Genomic DNA, 22,378 nt, shown 5'->3' with positions numbered 1-22,378 from the left:
CGTCCCAATCATTGGTGGGTGGCTACAGGTCCACTGTATCAATGGCATCTCTTTCATATCCACTAACCGTAGGCTCTGCATCTGTTCTTTGGGCCTTGTGCTTGCCAATTCAAATGCTACTGTGGCTGCCTCTTCTCTTGAGTAACCCGCAGCTAGTAGATCACGAGATGTGTTAAACATTCTTTCCTCTGGATCTATCTTTTCCTCTTTCCGTTCACCTTCTTCTTGCTGCTCTTGCTCTTGGCTCTGTTCTTGCTGAAAATCTTCTTGTTCCTCCTCCTTTTGTTGGGTTTGTGGAGGGCTACGAGGAGGTGGTGATGGCGGTGGGCTGGACTCCGGGCTTGACGGTGGAGTTGGTGGCTTCTTCTTGAAGTCTCGGTCCGCCTTGGTCTTCTTCTCTCTTTCCTGGCCTTCCTGCTCTTCTAGCAGTTGCCGTCTTACTTCATCCACTTCTTCTTCTGTAAATGGGATGTTAGGGATGTTTTGTGCCGCCCGTAGCATCCAAGATCTCAAAAATTTTGATGTAATCTTCAAACCTATCTCTATGCCCCCTTCAAGATGATCCCGACATGGTCTCTAGTGATGGCTTCCATAGATCGCTAAAATCTCCCTTGAGGGCTCTTTCGGCTCTGAAGCTTTCCATTAGCCGCTCTATCCGTGCCGCTTTTTGTGATTTTGTCTCTTTGACCGGCACTTGTACAGATTCCTTCTTTCCTTCTTCAACTCTGGCTACTCCTCTTTCACGGTCTCTAACCGATGCTTCAAACGTGTTGCTACCCTGGGTGCTTTGGGCGGTTCATCCTATTTATCTTCCTTGAGCCTTAGCCAGTCATTCTATGATGGAGGGTCAGGCCATCTCCCCTTGGCGTGCAATGCCCCATAAACCACCTTCGTGATCAGCTCACCCGGCACAATGTTGGTGGGGTTCTTGTTGCCCATCTTCACTAGATTATCATGGATATAGGCAGCATAGTTGATCACCTTCGGCTTGCTCTTCTGCATTGCCCAGATGAAGGTTGTGGCAATTGCTCCAGGTGGCATTCTGTAATTCTGTGGCAACTTTGTACACATGTGGAAATACTGGTTGTAAAGCTGGCTCATGATTGCCACTTTAGGGTTTGCAATGTCTTCAAAGGTGTAGTTTCTCTTCTTTTTAGAGTACACCTTGACTTCATCTCTTCTTTTGGTTACACTATCCCCTTTGTTGGAGAGGTCTAGTGAGGCTGCCACCACTCTTTCTATGATTACAATCATAGTGTCCGGCTTGCCCTGCAGATCCGTAACTCTGGACACTCCATCTTCTTTGATTGTAGTCACAAATTCCCATACTCTTTTTATGTCAATTCCAGTTGGCACAGCTTCAAAATAGTTATGGAGATCTATTTTCTCCAGGTACTCTGCCATTTTTTTTCTGACAAACTCATTGAGCTCCTGAGGTAGCATGGGTAGCTCTATTACATTTCCTTTGGTATCTTTGAACACACCTTGGTAGATCTTCAGATCATTAGACTCTAGCAAGTCCTCTTGAATCCACGTGCTGGTTGGCTTTAGAGTTCCTTCTGGGATGACAAACGGCTCCACTTCTTCCAAATAGTCTTTTATGGTCATCCTCTTCTTCGTTGCCGATGATTTTGCGGCTGCCATAGATCCTCTTGCACTTAGTAGTCCGAAGTTAGCGTTTTTTCCATATTGAATGTTTCATTTGTCTATTTACCTTTGAAAAAAGTGCAAAGGTAAATATAGACCCAAAATAGTCACCCACAAGACAATATAACCATTAACTCCATCATCCATAGTACGTATTGTTTGCGAAATAAAGATACAAAAATGACAAGCATGAATTGATGAAAGTAAATCAATAACAATTGTACACAGCAACAAAATCACTTGATTGTTAATCATTGCAAATGTAATAGTTACAAACCATTGTCATTATTTGAAAAATATACATGGTTTTCAAAAAGACATATAAAAGTCGTCGCATGATACATAATCTATGACAAAAAGAAACTAATGCTATCTAGCTATGGCTAAACTGACGTCGTCTAATCAGACGTCTCATCGCGTCGAAGCATCGTATCTGTCGGATTCTGCAAAAAAAAACAATAAGATAGCTTTTTGTAAGTATAAACATAAAGCGACGTTTATAAAACAATACAATAAATAGAAACGAATAAACCCTAATACTAACCATGCCGCCGCGAGAAGTCAGGATGTCTATAAGGGCGTTTAAGCCCTTCCTGCTTGCGTACTCACGCTCGTACGGTGTGGGATCACGTCCTGTAAACGACCACTGTCAAAACTTACAAAGAATCCATTATGTTAGAATTTCAAATCCCATAAACCCTAAACTATCGAACATAGATGCAAAAACACTTACAAAATCTGCCTCAAATGATGCCCACCCGCCGCTCCCCAAGTGGTGTGAGCTCCCTGCCTCTACTCGCACTCTGGCTGCCTCCTTTTGTTGCTTCCACTTGTCGGGATTCTCGCGTGCTTCTTTCTTTGCATGCTTCTAATCTTCTTTGGCCAGCCAATTTGGTTTGCTCCACCCATGCTTGATTGCTTTTTGCACTTTGGAACGCTTATGCTTGCAGTATTCACGCATTTGAACCTTCATCACATCTTCATTGAAGCGGTCATCCCGTGTTGGAATGGAAAACTCGTCATGAAGCATGCTGATGACTCTGTCTTTTAATTCATTTGGTACTTCACTCCAGGTGTTTAATATGTAGTGTCTAAGCACCTAAGAGCAAAGACTGCGCATGCGCAAAATCACCTTCTTGCCTTCATCATCCAAGATGATGCCACTCTTGAAGTCGATGGAGTAAGGCAAGCCTTCTCGTTGCTGACTCGTGAACCTGGGTGTCTTGGCAGGGGTCTCTAGCGGCGTGTCAACGAGGGTACGGACGCCAGGTGTCTCCACTGGAGTCTGAGCCCCGAAGCCAGGAGTGTCCACTGGAGTGACTCCTGGAGGAGTAGCTAGTGGTGTGTAGCTACGGGGAACGGCAGTCAGCCGCGCAAAACCTGGTGTCAATGGCGATGCCATGGCTTGTGTTGGGACAAACAAAGAAGGGGAGGGTAAAGAGCCTCGTCGAACACGAGGCGGTGTTGAGGCATCGGTGGCGCCACCCCCACAACAACCGCCACCGCCACAGCCACAGCCACCACTAGAGCACCGGTGCATAGACGAGTGTGAAGATTGTCTCATCGACATCGAAGCTTTGGAGCGCGCTGAGGACTCCGAAACAGAGGGAGATGCGGATGGAGTAGGAACGCGCAATGGTGCGCCAGAGCGATGATGCTCCACGTACCACTGTCTCTGCTGGGGTGACAAAGAAGAAAGAAACTCCTCATCATCCATACCTGCATTAAACACACAAAAATTAAATAAACTTAATATTGAATGAATGGAGTAGAAAAGATGGACAAGTAGATAGAGATAGATAGATAGAGAGAGAGAGAGAGAGAGAGAGAGAGGAGGTTCTCGTCATCTCTGCTTATGAGTACATACCTAGAGCATACGTACCTGGAGCGGACACAAAGACCATTAAATACAATGACGCAATGACGCATATAAATACAATGACACAAATACTTAAAGAGCCGGAGAATCATACAAGAACTTGAATGTGCTTGTAGCTTTGGAATGTTCAAAGGCTAGCAGCAACAGAAAGACTTCTTCTATTCAACTTGAGTGATGGAAGAGGCAAGTGCATAACTCTGAATTTACAAAACGGAGAAAAATTGTTCAAACACAATATTTATGGCTTTAAGAGATCTCTCTCTCATCCTCGCATAGGTCAGCATAACTTCCTATATCTATATAGAGCTCTCCGTTTAAACAGATGTCCTCTGTTTCATTTTGTATATCCTCTGCATGCACCCCATAGAGAGTAACAACTTGATGTTCGTCTGGCACCACCTCCATGGCTTCTGACTGAGCATCTTCTTTGATCTCCTCCATTGATGACGTTGTGATTGACACATGGTAGCCTTCATACGTCCGTGCACTTCGAGGGGCTACCTCTATAACATACCACCAGTTTGATGCAAACTTTGTGGGATGAAATATCACCTGTCAGAGCCACATAACTTACATGAGAGCTTCCAAGCACATAAATTCTAAAATGGGACTTTAACTATTTACATACTTACTTGTTCACAATGCTCGGGTAGTACGAAAGTGTCTCTTAGGTCATTCCATTTCTTAGTTGAATCCACCTCAAGAAAACCAGACTCTCCAAAACGCACAGTAGCGTTGCAACCCTGCATGATTATCTTGAACCATTGCACGTCGAACAAGTCGACAAAAAATCCTCTATAATCGATCCTCAAAATCTAATTGTAATAGATCACCTGAAAAGTGCTGGGACGCTAGTGTCACTCCATCCAAACTTTGTCTGCATGTTGAGAAGAACCAGGAGCGCTTTCAATCTAGACACACATGCTCCATTATACAATGGCGTATCGGCTTCACTTTTCATATCATCATAGACAAGCCTTTTTGAATCCATGATCGTATCGATCATTTCATCAATCTCGGGCTCAAACATTGCCTCGTTGGGAATATGGTCTGCATGATCATCCCCCGAGCTGCCAGAGGCTATATCTTGTGGCCTCACATATGCTGCTTGACCAAAGTGCCTGCGAACATGTCTATTGGGTTGCAAGATTGCTGCTTGTTGGCCAGTGTCAGAGTCCAACGAGTTATAATTGTCAACAAATCGATCTATAATAGATGGATTGAACTTGCCGAATTAGCGAACGTGCTGCAAAGAAACGCATCTTGTCCGTCGCACAACATGCTTGCAATGGTTACAAGGACATAAGATCCTCATTGAGAGATAGGTGTTTCGGTTGGACGGCCCCACATCCTCGTCACTACTCATAATGAGGGTAAAAATCTTATAACCTGGACAACAAATTTAATCTTCTATTGGCATTCTTCGTCTTTTATCTCTCTCTCTCTCTCTCTCTCTCTCTCTCTCTCTCTCTCTCTCTCTCTCTCTCTCTCTCTCTCTCTCTCTTTGTTCACACTGTAAACTACCTCACATTCTCTAGTCATGTCCAATCCCCACACAGCTCGGTCTAGAGGTGCACGGAGATCAGAACCACCGTGTTATAATCTCATCTTTATTGGTCAATGCGTATATTTGTGGGTACAAGAAATCTACACACCCACGTCTACATGATACTGCATGTAGTGGACAAAACCCCTTTGCCTCTTCTCTAGCCGTAGCATTTCACAACATCTTAACATCTTTTCACAGTAGATCTTTTTTTGTAGCATGCAGGTACGCCATTCTTACAATGTAGCTGATGTCTACTCAAGGCACTTTATTCTTAATCTAGATTTGACGGGATGTGGTGTGTGTGTGTGTGTGACCCTTGGAATCGTCATCTTGCATCACTAATTTCTGTGTAGGCTCAATTTTCTCTTCCATTAGCTGAACATGACGGCTTATTGTATGGTAGCAGCAGTCGAACATGCAAGTGGAATTGTTGGTCCGCATGGACTGTCGAGGCTGTGAGCACAGGAATTTTTCTCGCCATTTCTTCTAACCTTATCTTGAACGATTTTCTTGTCATTTCTTCTAACCTTAAATAATCTAAATCTAATCTAATATAGCATAAATAAACAAAAATTAATAAACCTAAATTAATAGAGTTAAATCTAAATCTAACGTAAATAAACCTAAATCTAATATAATTTAACTTAAATAAATCTAAATCTAATTTAACGTAAGTTTACATCTAACCTAACCTTTAGCGTCTTTTGGGATAGTTTCCTACAATGTTAAACTCTCTTCTTCTTGTGTGTGTGTGTGTGTGTGTGGGTGTGTGTGTGCCAATAAAAAGAGAAAAATGGTATAATCTTTCTATCACCCAAGTGTGGTAGATTGGTTATGCCATTTTCCTCTTGAATAACAAGTCTTGAGTTCAACTCCTCGTCGGCTAGATTTTTAGGTCTCTTTAATTAGTTTCCTATGACGTTAAATTAAACTCTCTTCTTCTCGGGTGTGTATGTGGGTGTGTGTGCACACCAATAAAAAAAGGAGAAAAATAGTATAACTTTTCTATCATTGAAGTGTGATAGATTGGTTATGCAATTTCCCTTATGAATAACATGTCTTGAGTTCAACTCCTATCGACTAGATCTTTAAGGTCTCTTCGGATAGTTTCCTACGATGTTAAGACTCTCTTCTTCTTCTTCTTCTTCTTCTTCTTCTTCTTCTTCTTCTCTCTCTCTCTCTCTCTCTCTCTCTCTCTCTCTTTTCCTCTCTCAATATGTGTATGCATTCTTTGATTATGCATGTGTGCGTGCGCGTTTTTGGTTTATGCATGCTCTCTCTCTCTCTCTCTCTCTCTCTCTCTCTCTCTTTTCCTCTCTCAATGTGTGTGTGTGCTTTCTTTGTTTATGCATGTGTGTGTGCGTTTTTTGTTTATGCTTGTGCTCTCTCTCTTTCTCTCTCTCGTTCTATCTCTCTCTCTCAAAAACACAATGTGCGTGTGTGTGTGTGTGTGTGTGTGTGAGAGAGAGAGAGAGAGAGAGAGGGAGAGAGAGAAAGAGGGGAAGGGACCATGAGAGTGAGGAGAGGGAAGGAGAATACCTGGCTCTCCTTCCTCTCCTCGTGTGTGTGAGAGAGAGAGAGAGAGAGAGGGAGAGAGAAAGAGGGGAAGGGAACATGAGAGTGAGGAGAGGAAAGGAGCATACCTGGCTCTCCTTCCTCTCCTCGTGTGTGTGTGTGTGTGTGGAGAAGAAAGAGAGAGAGAGAGAGAGAGAGGGAGAGTGTTACCTTGCTTGCTTGAGAGCGCGTCAAAAACTCATATCTAAGATCTGAGTTTTCGGACGCTCTCGGTTATTTTTTAAGCCCTGGCGGCGTCGCTATATGCATCGCTATGAGCATTGCTATGTTACAAGCAACGCTCATAGCGTTTTTTGTTTATGCTTGTGCTCTCTCTCTTTTCCTCTCTCAATGTGTGTGTGCTTTCTTTGTTTATGCATGTGTGTGTGCATTTTTTGTTTATGCTTGTGCTCTCTCTCTTTCTCTCTCTCGTTCTATCTCTCTCTCTCAAAAACACAATGTGCGTGTGTGTGTGTGTGTGAGAGAGAGAGAGAGGGAGGGAGAGAGAAAGAGGGGAAGGGACCATGAGAGTGAGGAGAGGGAAGGAGTATACCTGGCTCTCCTTCCTCTCCTCGTGTGTGTGTGTGTGTGTGTGTGAGAGAGAGAGAGAGAGGGAGAGAGAAAAAGGGGAAGGGAACATGAGAGTGAGGAGAGGAAAGGAGCATACCTGGCTCTCCTTCCTCTCCTCATGTGTGTGTGTGTGTGGAGAAGAAAGAGAGAGAGAGAGGGAGAGAGAGAGAGAGGGAGAGTGTTACCTTGCTTGCTTGAGAGCGCGTCAAAAACTCCGATCTAAGATCTGAGTTTTCGGACGCTCTCGGTTATTTTTTAAGCCCTGACGGCGTCGCTATATGCATCGCTATGAGCGTTGCTATTTTCATTTTTGAGCGTCGCACTACGAGCATCGCTACTATTAAGCACGTCTTGTAGTTGGCGTAGGATGTCTTTTTCATCAAAATAGCTTGAGATTTGTTATGTGGGTAGCTCTTGGCCTGTGGAATATGGCCATGCTCTTGGATTTTGATTTGGACAAGAATTGGTGTTGGTAAGACCATGTGTAGTGTTTTTGGGCTCAAAAAGTGTATCTTGGAGGTGTTGGGGTCAAAAATGATTAGAATGGCTTGAAACTTGATATATGAGCTCTTGAAGGTGATATGAATAGATCTAGAATTGAAAAACACCATCTGTGGGCCAAAATTGTCATTTAGACATCCTACACGTAGGATATCTACTTCATCATTCTTTACAGGTGACCATACAGATTGGTTGGCAATGTGCTCATGACTGTATTATGCAAGTTTCATGTGATTTGGACAAGTTTTGGTAGGTCTATGGCCCATTATTGCCTCTATGCCCTGACTTTGCGTTTTTTCATACATATGAGGTCAATTTTTGTCCAAATGTGATGAAACTTGGTGGCTAGCATGTAAAGGCTATTTAGAAACTTTGTGCAATGAGAAATGTTGGGTTTGTTCCCAGAAATGGCCTTGAAACATCCTACACGTACGATGTCTCCTGATGAAATTTTTATTGAAGGTGCTACTGGTGCCTTCCCTTAGTCTCCTTGAGTCCCTTTTAAGCCTTATTTCAACAAAAAAGTCAAATAGATAGAAAGTAACTCCCTGTGTGGATTTTAGAGCCTCCGAGCTGTTTTTTGACTTTTGGAGTTCTTTTCGGCGATGAAATTTCTTGATGGTGGTCTCCATAGCTTCCCAATCCCTTGGGGATCCTTTCCGTATGGTTTTTGTCGACTTTGGCTTCACCGGAGCTCTGTTTGGCAATTTGTCAATCTAGAAGCACCCGTGGTTGCGTTTACATGTCTTCGATGACTTGTGGTGGTCTACCACCATAGGACTTGGTTGTCGATGGTCTAGGAAAGCCGCTCGTGAAGTTTGGTGGCAAACGGACATGCAGTTTGGCCGCGAGAGCTATTTGACGCTTTGTGTGTCTGATGCCGTTTCTGAATTTTAGTGCCGCTTCGGGTCACCTTTTGATCATGTGGGCTACATAGACTTGTCGGGCATGTCAAGATACTCCTACCCATGAGTTTTGCTAGCATTTGGGCGCCTTTCTACCGATTTTCCATTTGGTGGCCTCTTGCGGGGCTCTAGGAATTAGGGTTTTTTTTAATGGTTTTCTACTGCCTTTGGGAATCCAAGACAGGTCTCCTATGCTAGGGTAAGCTGTCGTTGAAGTCTCATTGCTTTTGGGTTAGCCGTTAGGTGGCCACTTCTACTTTGGGTCTCTACTGTCCGCTTTCTGTGTGAACCCTATGCTAGTTTTCGCGACAAAACGACAAACATGCGCGAAAAGCTCAAGGTGGTGAGCCTACCTCTCATGTCGGGAGCCTATCAGGTAGTCGTGCGTGTCGTAGAAGCTGCTGGAAGATCCATTCGCTCTAGGTGGCAGAAGCTCTCTCTCAAAAGTCAATAGTGGAAATGAGCTTAAAATGAAGTGAAAATTTCTTATAATAGGGGTCCCCGTACCACTTTTCATGAAATTTGACATGTGCTCCCAACTTCTTGCGAGATGCGGTTTAGGGTCAAAAATTTCTTGATTTGGACTCCATTTGCCCAGTTTACGAGAAATTTGACGTTTCGATCAAAATCTGGCCAAAACACGCTTTCCGCTCCAGTCTCATAATTGCACCCCCATTGTACCATAGGTTGTCCTATAGTCACTAATCATCCCCATCTTTTTTTGTTTTTCATTAGACCGTTTTTCACTTGCTTTTTGTATTTTTGAAGTTTTTTTTGCCGAAAATTAGTAAAATTAAAAGAAAAATAAAAAATTAAACCCAAAAAATCCCCAAAAATCATAATAAATCAAAAACATCACCGAAAACATTATATACACTCACATGCAATTTTTATGGCCGGATTTCTCCGTTTTACCAATATTTTGTCCAAAAAATAGCTATTTTTACTTATATACACACACCTAGGGGCTTGATTTGTCGTTTGTCCCCATATACTTGTCTATTCATGCTGTATGAGGGCATATGTACTTGGGTTAGTCCAGAAAATTTCACAATCAAATGAAAACCCTTAAAATAGTCAAAAAACATGCCCTTTTTTGCTCTTTCTGCCATTGGGTCCGCATTTGAGAATGCCTCCCCCCCTCCTAGCCGGAGTCCTCGCGGATGACAAGGTATCGCCTCGGCGTTTGTGCCGTGCATGGGTTGAAAAAATTGTGCTAATGCTTGGCCATGTAATGTGACCCTATATTATGCATACTCGGTCAATGCATGGAAAAATTAATGTTGTGCAAGAGAAGGGTATAAGCAAGATACTTATTGGCATTTTTCGTCGAGGTTTCCTGTTTGTTGTTGATTTGGTGGGTGGAGTTTCTTTGCAAGTAAAAGTTGTAACTCTACCGCTCTCTGTTTGATCGTTTTTCTTGCAAAAGTCGCGTAGTTTGCCGCTACTGTCGATATGGCCATAGTCATCTCCTTGGAGAGAATTTTAGTGGCGGAATTGGCCGTAGACCTTGTCTCTTTTGCTTTCCATGTGTAGCTTTGCCTTGCCGGTTCTCGTAGGTTTATTGCTACTGCCTCGGTTGCCATTGTTTTGTTGCTAAATGCACCCACATAAATCGGTTTGCCGGTTTCATATACAGTTGTCTGCCTTCCGATGTTGCTTGTACTGAAGGGAGTTCCTGTTGCTTCGGTTTCGAGATCCAGATGCGAGTCGTATTTGAGTTGTTATTGAGAATTTTCTTTGGGATCCATATCTGTTTTATTCCCTTGGTTTTTTGTTGAACTAGCTGTTTCTGTTGTATTGTGGTTTGTCTCCTATGTCACTTCTATCCTTCCGTACCCATACTTGTTTTTCTCGTGTTGCTAACTCTGATCTCTCCACTGCGATCGGTGACTTTTTATACTTGTAGAAACAATGTTGGCAGTTACATGTTTGTTTACCATGGTTATTGTGTTGTTCTTTAGTGGCACCCTTCCTTTTGGCTCTTTATCCAGTGATTGCATTGCTAGCAGCTGATTCTTCCGGGGTTGCTGAGCAAAGGCTACCACCTGTTGTTCTTGTGCATGTTGAATCTTGACTGCATTCGCATTCCAATCTATCTGCACATTATACTCTTTTTCCCAAGGTTGTCCCAACAACATGGGGTGTTGTGTGCTCTCATCCTCAACCACATAAAACTTGTGTGGGTAAATATATTGATGTACTTGTACATGCAATATAGTCCAACCCAATGTTTTCAGTGAATGTGATGTACTACTTTCCAGCACATGCGAAGTAGGATGTAGTTGACCTTTGGGCTTGAGTTGTTTGTATAATCTCTAAGAGATCAAATTTTCTTGAGCTCCAGAATCAAGCAATGCCATCGATTTAACTTGATTGCTACCCACTTTGACTGTAATTATTGGCTCCACTGTGTCTTCGTCAAAATTCGTTAGTCGAATAGCATTTATTCGCAAAGGTGATCCACATTGTTGTTGTTGTCGTAGAAGCCGTTTTTTGGCAATACGTTCTTTTGCTTCTGCTTGGGCTTCTTCCCGTACCCTGTGTTTCTTCTTCATTCGTTGTTTTTCTTGATGGATTTGTTGAAGCATATCCTGTGTTAGTGTTAAATGATATTTCTTTAATGGACACCCACTAATCCAATTTGGCATTTCTTCACCTGCTAATGTAGCAAGCTTCATAGCTCCACTTTTTGATACGTCACTAATCACAAAGGGTCCCATTCCTCGCTTCTTAAGTTTCTTGGCATGTTGTTTCAAGGTATAAACATGTACATAATCACCTGTTTTGAACTCTTTCGTGCATACATGCTTGTCAAAAAACTCTTTTTGTCTTCTCTTTTTAGCATAGATCAAAGCTATAGCTCTCAAGCGAAGTTCATCTAGTTTTTCAAGATCATCTATTCTTGAAGAGAGCTTATGCCCTATCGATTCTAAGCGTTTCACTACTCATAGAGTTGGGATTAAAAACTCTATGGGTAATATAGCATTTAGACCAAACACCATGTTGTACGATGTCGTTCTTATCGATGTTTTGTAAGCTACCCTGTATGCCCATAGTGTTGAGTGTAACTGCTCATCCCAATCTGTTCTTGACCCTGATATTTTAGTGAGAACTGTGCATAGTGTTTTATTTGTGGCCTCAACTTGTCCATTTGCCTGTGGATGATATGGAGCAGATTTTCTATGTATGACCATGAATTCCTCTGGCAGATATTCAATGATTTCATTAAGAAAATGTGTTCCTTGATCACTGACAATTTCTATTGGTAAATCGTATCGTACAAAGACATTCTCATATAGAAATTGTGGAGTGGTTCATGCATCTGCTTTTTGTGTTGCCTTGGCTTTCGCCCATTTTGTGAGATAGTCTGTAGCCACAATGATATATTGGGTATGGGTGCGATATGCAGGGGGTGAAATAGGTCCCAGAAAATCAATGCCCCATTTTGCAAATACCCTTGCTCCCATCATTGGCCATAGTGGCATCTCATCTCTCTTTATCGGCACCTTGGTGCACTGACATGCATCACAACGCTTTACAAACTCGTCAGCATCCATATGCAATGTAGGCCACCATATTTCTGCGGTTAAGACAATTTTTGCCGTCTTATCGCCTGAAAAATGGCCTCCACTTAGAATCAGCAGGTATTCACTTTCACTTGCACAGATTCTAAGTTGATTTTCCTTTTCTTGCTTATAGAGTCGGTTCCCAATTAACTGAAAGTCACGAGCCTCCAACTCTATAGCCCTTTTTCGTGCTCTTTTTATGTTTTTAGGAAACATCCTCGTGGTTAAGAAATCAATGATATATTGACTCCATGCAGGTGCAGTGTTTACCTGAAACAATGTCGCGTGATCCACTGGTCGTTTGGCACTACATATAGTACAATTGTTAACATAAGCATGTGTATCGGCATACATAGTTGGCCAATAAACCCCTAGTTGTTTCAGTCTCTGATGTGTTTTCACTGTTGAACAATGAAATGCACAATCCTAGGCATGTGCTTCTTCAAGATAACACTCGAATTCCTCCGGATTTATACACAATCATAGAATTTGGTCCAATCCTAGATGATACAGCCATCCTACAATCAACTGGAAGTTTTTTGTTTGTCAAATTGTTTGTTGTTTGGATCTGTCTTCCGTGTTATCAAACCTACCTCCAAAGGATTGAATGCTAACAATTTCTTGAGACCATTTGGGTATCATTTCAATACTGAAAAGATAAGCATCTGGTATGTCATCATCTACTCCTTCAAGAGCTTCCCCGTTGTGTAGCCTTGAAAGATGATCTGCCCGTAGATGAGTTTTACCCTTTTTGACTACCCTTGTGAAATTAAACTCTAGCAATATAATAAACCAGCGTACAATCCTCCCAGTATTGCATGGTTTATTAACCAGATACAAAAGAGCTTGATGATCTGTAAAGAACACAAATTTGTTTGCAAGAAAATAATGCCGAAATTTCGTTACAACATAAATTATTCCTAACCCCTCTCTTTCGGTGGTTGTGTATTTCTTTTCCGCACTATTTAACTGTCAGCTTGCATAACAAACCAGAAAATCCATTGTTATGTCTCCAGGTTGAGCCAGAATACCCCCGATTGCATATGCAGATGCATCAATGTGAACATGGAATATTTTTTCCCAATACGGTGCTTTAAGTATAGGTGCTGATACAAGTTTTTCCTTCAGCTTTTGGAATGAAGTTTCACACTCCTCAGTCCAGTCAAAATTGACTAACAAACGATACAGAGGTTGTGCGATGATTGCATACATATATATGAATCTTTGATAATATCCGCAGTGTCACATGAAGGATTGCACTTGTTTCGCATTAGTAGGCCTAGGCAGGTCGACTATGACTTTGATTTTGTCTAGGTCTTTGGTTATGCCATTTCTTGAGACAATGTGTCCTAAGATGCCGCCTTGCCTAACCATAAAAATACGCTTTTCCGGGTTAAGATAGATTCGATATGTTCTGCATTTTTCAAATACCTTTTGCAAATGGTCAATATGTTCCTCTCGTAGAAGAGAGTGTACACGAAGATCATCCATGGGTGAAAGCATGGGTTAGTGGTGCAAAAAGTAGTGTCCTTGACACCTCTTGTGAGGCACTATTGGATGGTGTTTTGTTGGCAGTTTTCAAAAGCCAAAAGATAAATATTTAATATTTCTAAAGGCGTTGTGCCAACAACTTTAATGGTTCTTGATTTAGTCGAATGCAAGACTCTCTACCTCCCCTTTCAGTAGTCTACGAGCTCTCTCTCTCTCTCTCTCTCTCTCTCTCTCTCTCTCTCTCTCTCTCTCTCTCTCTCTCTCTCTCTCTCTCTCTCTTAAGAAGAAGGAAAATTGCAGCAGGAACTTGTGGAGAATTGTCATAAGGTGTGGAGACTAAAGGTCCAGGAGATCGGGATGGAGATGTTGCAGCAGGAGATTGGCCAACAGGATGCGTCTGAGTAGCAACCTCCAATCCATTGTCACCTTTTGTGGAATGTCGATTTCAGCAGCTTGGGAGAGCACGTTCCGCACCAGCAACAACCTCCACACAATTTCCATGTTGGATGGTTGGCCATTGCTTGTGGTGTCGGATGTTTTGAAGAGAGGATTGTGCAAAATGAGCCACCTCCAAGTACACTACAAGGCTCTGAGTACTTTCAGCAACATGCGCAATACAATCCACTTCATGATGACATGACTCACAATTACCACAGGGATGACTCAGTCACAATTCGCCATGAAGGTAACCATTGGATGCGAGAATATTCGTCTATGATGAAAAGAGAGAGCCGTAGGAGACAACAAGAAAGTGATGCATCAGGTTCAAGGTCAACAGAAGATGTGAATCAGGTTTGCATGAAAGTCTCAAAATGCTGGCAGGAAGCAACAAAAGGCATGACTTGCGATGATAAGAAAACCGCCTTTCAATGTCTTCTAGGACTGCCAGCTTTTAGACGTTTGCATCATGCATCTGAGAAGTCAATACTATCCAATATTCGAGGCACAATTACTAAAGTAAAAGCATCCATGTCTGAAGAGGAGCTGAAGATTAAAAGAGTTGTTTGCATGATGTTGGTGAATAGTGAAGGAGATCCATCAAGGTCTATTAGCAACTCCAAGATGGCCAAATTTACTGGATTGCATCGGCGAAACTTTGCAGCAGCCAATTCAAGGTTAAAACAGGCTGAGGTTGGCGCATTTCCTTTGCAATTATGTAGACGTCAAGTACCTCAAAGTTCCACCATCACACAAGCGACAAAAGACCTTGTTTTTTCCTTTTGGAAGACAGAGACAAGAGTGTCGCCAGACAAAAAAGATGTGTGTCAAAAACGATTGGGCAGAAAATCTTACATAAAGCATCCAATACATTTGCTTGATGATTCACAGGTATGCTCCTAAAGTTTCATAGGTATTAACTTTGGATGTAGAGAAAAGTCATAGAGTTCCTTTCAAAGGTAGTCATGGAAGTACCATGATAGTATAAAAGGCTCTTTGGATCTTTGAAAGAGTCTAGAATACCTCGCAAAGGTAGTCCTGAAAGTACCATGCGAGTCTAAATGGGTCCTCTAGGTACTTTGGAGGGAGGAAAAGTTCATAGAGTTCCTTTCAAAGGTATTCATGGAAGTACCATGACAGTAAAGAGGCTCTTCAGGTACTCTGGACCTTTGAAAGAGTCTTGAAAGAGGCTCTTTAGGTACTCTGGACCTTTCAAAGGTAGTTATTTACCATGAGAGTGAAGAGGTTCTCTAGGAACTTTGGAGGCAGAGAAAAGTCACATAGTTCCTTTCCATGGTAGTCATGCAAGTACCATGATAGTATAAGGGCTCTTTAGGTACTCTGGATCTTTGAAAGAGTCTAGAATACCTCGCAAAGGTAGTCTTGAAAGTACCATGTGAGTTTAAATGGGTTCTCTAGGTACTTTGGAGGTAGAAAAAGTTCATAGAGTTCCTTTCAAAGGTAGTCATGGAAGTACCATGACAGTAAAGAGGATCTTTAGGTACTATGGATCTCTGAAAGAGTCTAAAATACCTCACAATGGTAGTCTTGAAAGTACCATAGAGTTAATTTCAAAGGTATTCATGGAAGTACCATGATAGTAAAGAGGTGCTCTAGGTACTTTGGAGGTAGAAAAAATCATTGAATACCTCACAGAGCTTTTACTTTGAAAAAAGTCTGAGCCTCTGATAGGTTTATTTTTTCTTGCACAGGGTGAGCTTTACATGAGGTTCCAAATGCAATATCCACACATCAAGATCTCACTCAGATGTTTTGAGCGATTGAAACCTTGGTTTGTTTGTAAGTTGAAGGACCGTTGCACGTGCTGTTGTATTGCTCATATTCAGATGATATATCTCAAGGAAGAATTCAACCACATGAGACACAGTAAGACAAGTATGCATGGCGATGGGTGTGGTTGCATGTGTGTTATATGCTTGCCAAAAGAGGCTCCAAGTAAGTGTGAAGCTGCCACGTACACATACACCAGTGTAAGCACATTGACTGAAAGTGTGTTATGTGAAAAACCAATGGACTCCGCATTTCATAAGTTGACTTTCTTGAAGGGAAAATGTCCTCAATGTGGGTCAAAGAGATTATTGCTTTGTCCAAACGAAACACTTGAAAGTGCAGCCCAAATTTCTGTTAAGGTGTTTGAAGACGTTGCCTCAACCCATTCTCAAGGCAAGAAGCGCAAGGATCTTCTGGTGAAGGAAATGGGATGCAAGGATTTCACAACTTCTCTTAAAAAGCATCTGACCACTTACATCCGACACAATTTTATTGCCCGGTGGCAATCTCAGCAGTTCAAAGATTGCATTCATAGGTTTCCTAGAGATGTAGTGGTCTCTGTTATCGACTTTGCGGAAAATTACTCATTTAAGGAGCAAAATGAAATCCAGTCAATGGATTGGTACTCTTCACAAGTCACCATCTTGGTGCACATTACATACATTCGAGACGAGAAAGACTAGGTGTTAAAATATACACATTTTTACATTTTTGATGACAAAGATCATGAAACGCTTTTTGTGAAACATTGCTTGCAACTGCATAGTGTTTGGCTTCAAAATCAGGGATTCAACTTCTTGAAGCGGCACTGGGTGTGGTCAGATGGATGTGCTGCTCAATTCAAGTCATCTAGACCGTTCTTCTTCGTGTCAAGGTACGCCAGGTTTTATTCCACCTCTGATGAAAAGTTTCCAGAAATTTGTTTTTGCCCAGCATTGAAGGTGGGTCATTGTTTTAGTTACTATGGTTTGATTGGCATTGAAATGCTGTGGAGTTTCTTTGCCTCGGGCCACGGCAATGGGGAGCATGATGGGGTAGGGGCAGTTGTTAAGAGGGATTTAACACATGAGCAGTTAAAGGCTAATGCATGGCACATGAAGTGTGCCAAGGATGTTGTTGGCTTCTTGAAGCATAAATTTAATGATGAAAGTGGTCACACAGGGGTGAACAGGATTTTTTGGGAGGTCCAAGCAACTGAGGTGCCAAGGGAGAAGAAGTGGAATTGCAAGCGAGTTGAAGGCTCACGATCAATACACTGTGTCAATGGATACTCGAAGAGCGACAAGTGTGCACTACGTTGCAGACTTCTCACTTGTTTTTGTGAATTTTGTATGTCCCAACGTTGGAGGCGATGCATGAACAACACACATGTTGAGTACAGGGAGTATCTAACCCTTGAGGCATTGGATGGTGACAATGCAGAAAGTGAATATTTTAGCAATGACGAAGGATCAAATCTGCCGATGTATGGTGGGCACCATGACGCAATTAATGATGCTCTATGCATCGGTGATGCCTTTGCCACCAATGCCAATGAAGATGGAGCTGACTTCTACCTTTTGAGGTGCTCACAGGAGAAATACAAAACAGCAAGAGCCTTGAGTGATTCATGGGGAAACATACTTTCTGCAGGGAGCTATTTGGTTGAGGGGTACTATTACGAGCTAGTGGAAGGTGCCGAGCATATCTATTACATGCCTGCTAGTCAACCAAAAGTGCTTCTTGCATCACACTTGGTTAGATCGATTAAGATACCCTTAAAACCCTTAGAAGGAGAGCCACATAAGTTCAAACTCGCTGCAGAAGTATATGAAAATGTGTACAACAGTATGCCAATAGTGATATAGGTAGTTTCCCAAGTAACTTGTAGAAGTACCAGTAATTAGCTTCAAAGTACCATGCAACTATTCCACAGGTGGTTTTTGTAGGAGCCTATCGTAGGAGTCAAAACCTCTTGCAGGCCAGTCCAAACAAGTACTTGTAAACTCTTTTGTCTACTTGAGTAACAAAAATAGCATTTCAATTCTAGAACACAAAGTACCTGTCTGTCAGCCTAAAGTACCTTACAGGTAGTTCACAAGCACCTCTAAAAGTTTATCTACCGGCCCAAAGTACCTTTAAGGTAGTCCTCAAGTGGTTTCTGTATGTTAAGATATGTAAGTAACAAGCACTTGTAAAACCTTTTGTATGCCATCCCAAAGTACCTTATAGGTTCTTTACAGGTCTGACAACCAAAAGTACCTTACAGGTAGTTCACAGGTGGAAACTGTATTAAACTATGTAGGAAACAAGGACTTGTAAAAGTTGTTGTATGCCAGCCCCAAGTACCTTATAGGTTCTTTACATGTCAAACAACCAAAAGTAACTTACAGGTAGTTCACAGGTGGAAACTATCTTAAACTATGTAGGAAACAAGGACTTGTAAAAGTTGTATGCCAGCCCAAAGTACCTTATAGGTTCTTTACAGGTATGACAACCAAAAGTTCACAGGTGGAAATTGTATTAAACTATGTAGGAAACAAGGACTTGTAAAATTTGTTGTATGCCAGTCCAAAGTACCTTATAGGTAGTCCCTGGGTGGTTTCTGTACACAACAATCTATCAAGTTCTGGTATGCCAACCCAAAGTACCTTACATTGTAACTGTTTTAAATTGGGAAACAATAACAGAATCAGAAAAATAACACTTCAATGCTTGGACACTTAAACAGTCTTAAACTACTTGAATCAGAAAAATAACACTTCAATGCTGGGACACAGAGACAACGCATCCAACCAGTTGGAATATATTTTATCTTCAACAATTTGACATCAAGTCATTACATCAATTATAATGGCAATCAAAATGAAGCCAAAAAATTGGTTTCCACATGGAAAGTAGCATATAGATATACAAGGTTCTCGCACGGGTTTAGTTTAGTTACAAAAGGTACATAGAGGATCTGTCATCCTAAAAAAATCAAGGGACGTCATTGTCGCTTGCACTCTATGGGCATGAGCTGTGGCCACATAAGTACGCATCATACGATGTCTTTTGAAACCCTTTTGCAATTGCTGTGAATACATACTTGTCGTCATCATTAGGTTTTGGTTTGCTGAATGTGTCCGCCAAGGCACGATGATCTATAGCATGCTGCCACCCTTCTAGACAGGCCTTTAGATCTTTTGACAAGTATTGGTTGGAGCGGTGCTCAATACTAGGCACTATGATGTAAGTACCACATGGATTATAATGACATTTATAGGAACTGTTGTCAATTAAAAGGACATTGCTGGTATCATACCGCTGCAGCTTTGCCAAAAAATTCTGCAATACCTTGAAAAATGCTGGCCTTCCACCACCAAAACAGTAACTACCCACATCACATAACTGTTGTCTAGCCCATCCACTAATATAACTGTGAACCTGGGGAAAACATCTTTGAATTCTTGAGCCCACTCTGTTGAGCATTGCACTGCTCCATATGTAGACATTTGCCCATGTCACAGCCCATGCAATAAAATCCTGTGCATCTTTCGGAACAAACAGGTACCTGTCATCTGCCTCCTCATGCTTGACAAATAATGTAGCTTCACTATCGGGGACAGACGAAGGGTCATGCTTATTAGGTGTACATGTAAGACAAAGTACACCATTAAGATCTAATATGAGGGCTGATCGGGTTGGATCATCATATGGCAAGGAGGAGATAACTGGGGGAATGTACTTTGGGGGATCTCTGATGATGATGATTTCCTCTACGGGCAGCTTGAGGGTCCCCTTTTCCTTTGGACACTCTGTAAAAGACAGCATTCAACATTGAAAAATAAACACGAGGCAATATTTGACATAAAATCGACAAAAACATAGAGGCCGACAAAAACATAGACATTGTGCTTATAAAACATAAAAGCGACAAAAACATAGAGGCTGACAAAAAAGTTTCTTTTGCATTCAAAATCAAGAATCACGGATTCTTTTATTACAATTGAAGAGTGACAATTTCTTGCAAACTCGAGGCTTGGGGGGGTGGGAAACAATAGAAGGATTGCGGAGGGGAGTACTCTTTCTGGGAGTCTTCTTCACGACAGGAGGTGATCTGGGTGCTTCCCTCTCTCCCATATCTCCATCTGCATGATGAGCATGGTGCTTTGAACGTGTGGACTCCGAAGGTCTATTCTTTTTGGAAGATCCACCTATGTCATTAAACAACACATCAGCCCCATGCAGACCTTGCATAGAAGTTGACAAGTCCAATACCATTACCACTTACCATCACTATTTTTCTTGCGCTTCTTTGACACCTTCACCATGTCACTCAGAAAGATGGGAGAATCTGGATTCTCATCACTAGCTACCATGCACTGCACTACATCCACTCCCTCTTGCGCTATTGCCTCCGCATCGTCAACCGTTGCATCTTCCTTTGGACTGCTTTCGCTTGGTTGTGGCTCAACTGCTGCTGTGCTTGTAGGGGGGTCTACTTTCACAACTGGAGTGCCCTCACTGGAGTACACACTATGGGCTTCAGGAGTAGCTTGTAGCACAACCTTTGGCATGTCATCCTGTTTCGGCGCCACACAAGGAATATGGCCAGAACCTGCAAGCACATCAGTGAAGTTCAGGCTTGTGCAATCAGTAGATACTTCAAGGCAACCTGAACTGTTCTTGGATTTATATGATATTGGAAGCAACGGTAACCAACCTGTATGCAGAAGCATTGATTTAAGTGAATCTGGAATACTACTCTTGCAAGAGGCGTCCGCACATACCGTCTCTGATCCAAGCTAGGCAACAAAACAGAGAGCATGGTATGCATGACCACATGCTAGCATGTATACACAAACCACATGGGAAGCCATGAATGCAAGACTACATGCATCACATAGTCCTGGAACAGAGAATGCAGCCTGTAAGTGGCTCAAGTGTTGGCCAGCTATCGGAAGCAGTAACATTGTGTCACCAGCCTTCACCTGCTCCAACATGCTCTCACAAAAGTTGATCTATTGCACACATGTACTCGCTGATGCTTCCAAGTCAGTCACTTATTTCTGCATGACAAATGAAGAACAAAAGGCCCATAGGGATTAGATATGGGAACCACCATTACAACACAAAGTACCATGACAAGTAACTTTAACAGAAAAAACTACCATAAAAAAGTACTTTGGACACTCCAAAACCGCCAAGGGAATTAAAAATACCATGGCAAGTAGAAAAGTACCTTGGACACTACCACCATAACAGAAAACTGCCATTGCATTAAAAACATCAAGGAAAAAGCTACTACCATAACAGGAAAGACTATCATGATAAAAAAGCCACCATGACCAAAAAAAAATTACAATGACAAGTTTCTTGGACACTACACACTAATAAGCAATGACCGTACAACCACCTTAATAGGAAAAACTACCTTTACAAGTACCTTAGGCACAACCACAATAGCAACAAACTTCCTTAAAGAAACAATCAACCATAGCAAAAAAAACCATGAAAAAGTACCTTGGGCATTGCCACCATAACAGAGACGGCTTTCCAAAAAACCTCTAAGGTAATGACATATACCATGGATAGTAGAAAAGTACCTTGAGCACTACAACAATAGAAAAAGAAAAGTACCATAGCAGGAAATACTGCCATGAAAAAAACACCACCATGATCAAACAAAGTACCATGACAGGCATTTTGGCCATTACATGATACCTAGAAAAATAGCCATGACCCCTGCACTTGTCATGGTAGAAAAAACTACCATGACAAGTACCACAATAATAGACAAACTTCCATGGAAAAAACAAATACTCATAGCAAAAAAAACCACCATGGAAAAGTACTTGGTCAATGTCACCGTAACAAAAAGAATGTAAAAAGAAACTACCATGCCAAGTACCTTGGGCACTATTACCATGATAGAATCCCACAATAGAAAAAACTACCATGTCAGGTATGTTGGGCACTTAGCACCGTAACAGAAATAACTGGCATGACAAAAACAACCATCTAAATAGAAAAGAGTACCATGTCAAGTACCTAGGGCATGACCACATAAATAGAAATAACTGGCATGGCAAACAAAACCACCTAAATAGAACAGAGTACCATGTCAAGTACCTAGGGCATTACCACATAAACAAAAATCCTGCCTTGACTTGGTCGACACATACCTGGAGACGATCCACCTCATCTCTTATGTTCGAGCTGCTTGCATCGGCCCCAAGAGCTGTGAGTGCACTAGTTAGAGCAGCCATCTTGCCTTCAATCACCAAAAAATCAGGGTCAGTATCGACAACTCCCTTCATGCTGGACCGCAATATCTGGAGCTCTTGCAATTGCCCCTGAAAGCACTGCCGCGGCTAAAGATGTCCCTTGTATCTTCCACATATTTTGGTTCCTGTCTTGTAGCTCTACTCTCACATTATCCAATGTTGTGTTCAAAACCTTTAATGCATCCCTTTTTGCATCCAAAATCTGCTCCACCTGTGCATTTACTTGCTGGCTTATA

General features: G+C 41.9%; 2 pseudogenes; both read right to left on the bottom strand.

The window, feature by feature from the left end:
* Window positions 1-2,020: 2,020 nt before the first annotated feature.
* On the bottom strand, window positions 2,021-14,166 carry LOC147453198 (uncharacterized; annotated as a pseudogene).
* Window positions 14,167-19,955: 5,789 nt separating this feature from the next.
* LOC147453197 (uncharacterized) lies at window positions 19,956-22,124 on the bottom strand (annotated as a pseudogene).
* Between the last annotated feature and the right edge of the window lie 254 nt (window positions 22,125-22,378).

This window comes from Adiantum capillus-veneris, chromosome 8, assembly GCF_014529385.1.
Source record: "Adiantum capillus-veneris isolate H3 chromosome 8, ASM1452938v2, whole genome shotgun sequence".
In the NCBI taxonomy this organism is placed as follows: domain Eukaryota; kingdom Viridiplantae; phylum Streptophyta; class Polypodiopsida; order Polypodiales; family Pteridaceae; genus Adiantum; species Adiantum capillus-veneris.
This window is presented reverse-complemented; position numbering and strand designations above follow the sequence as displayed.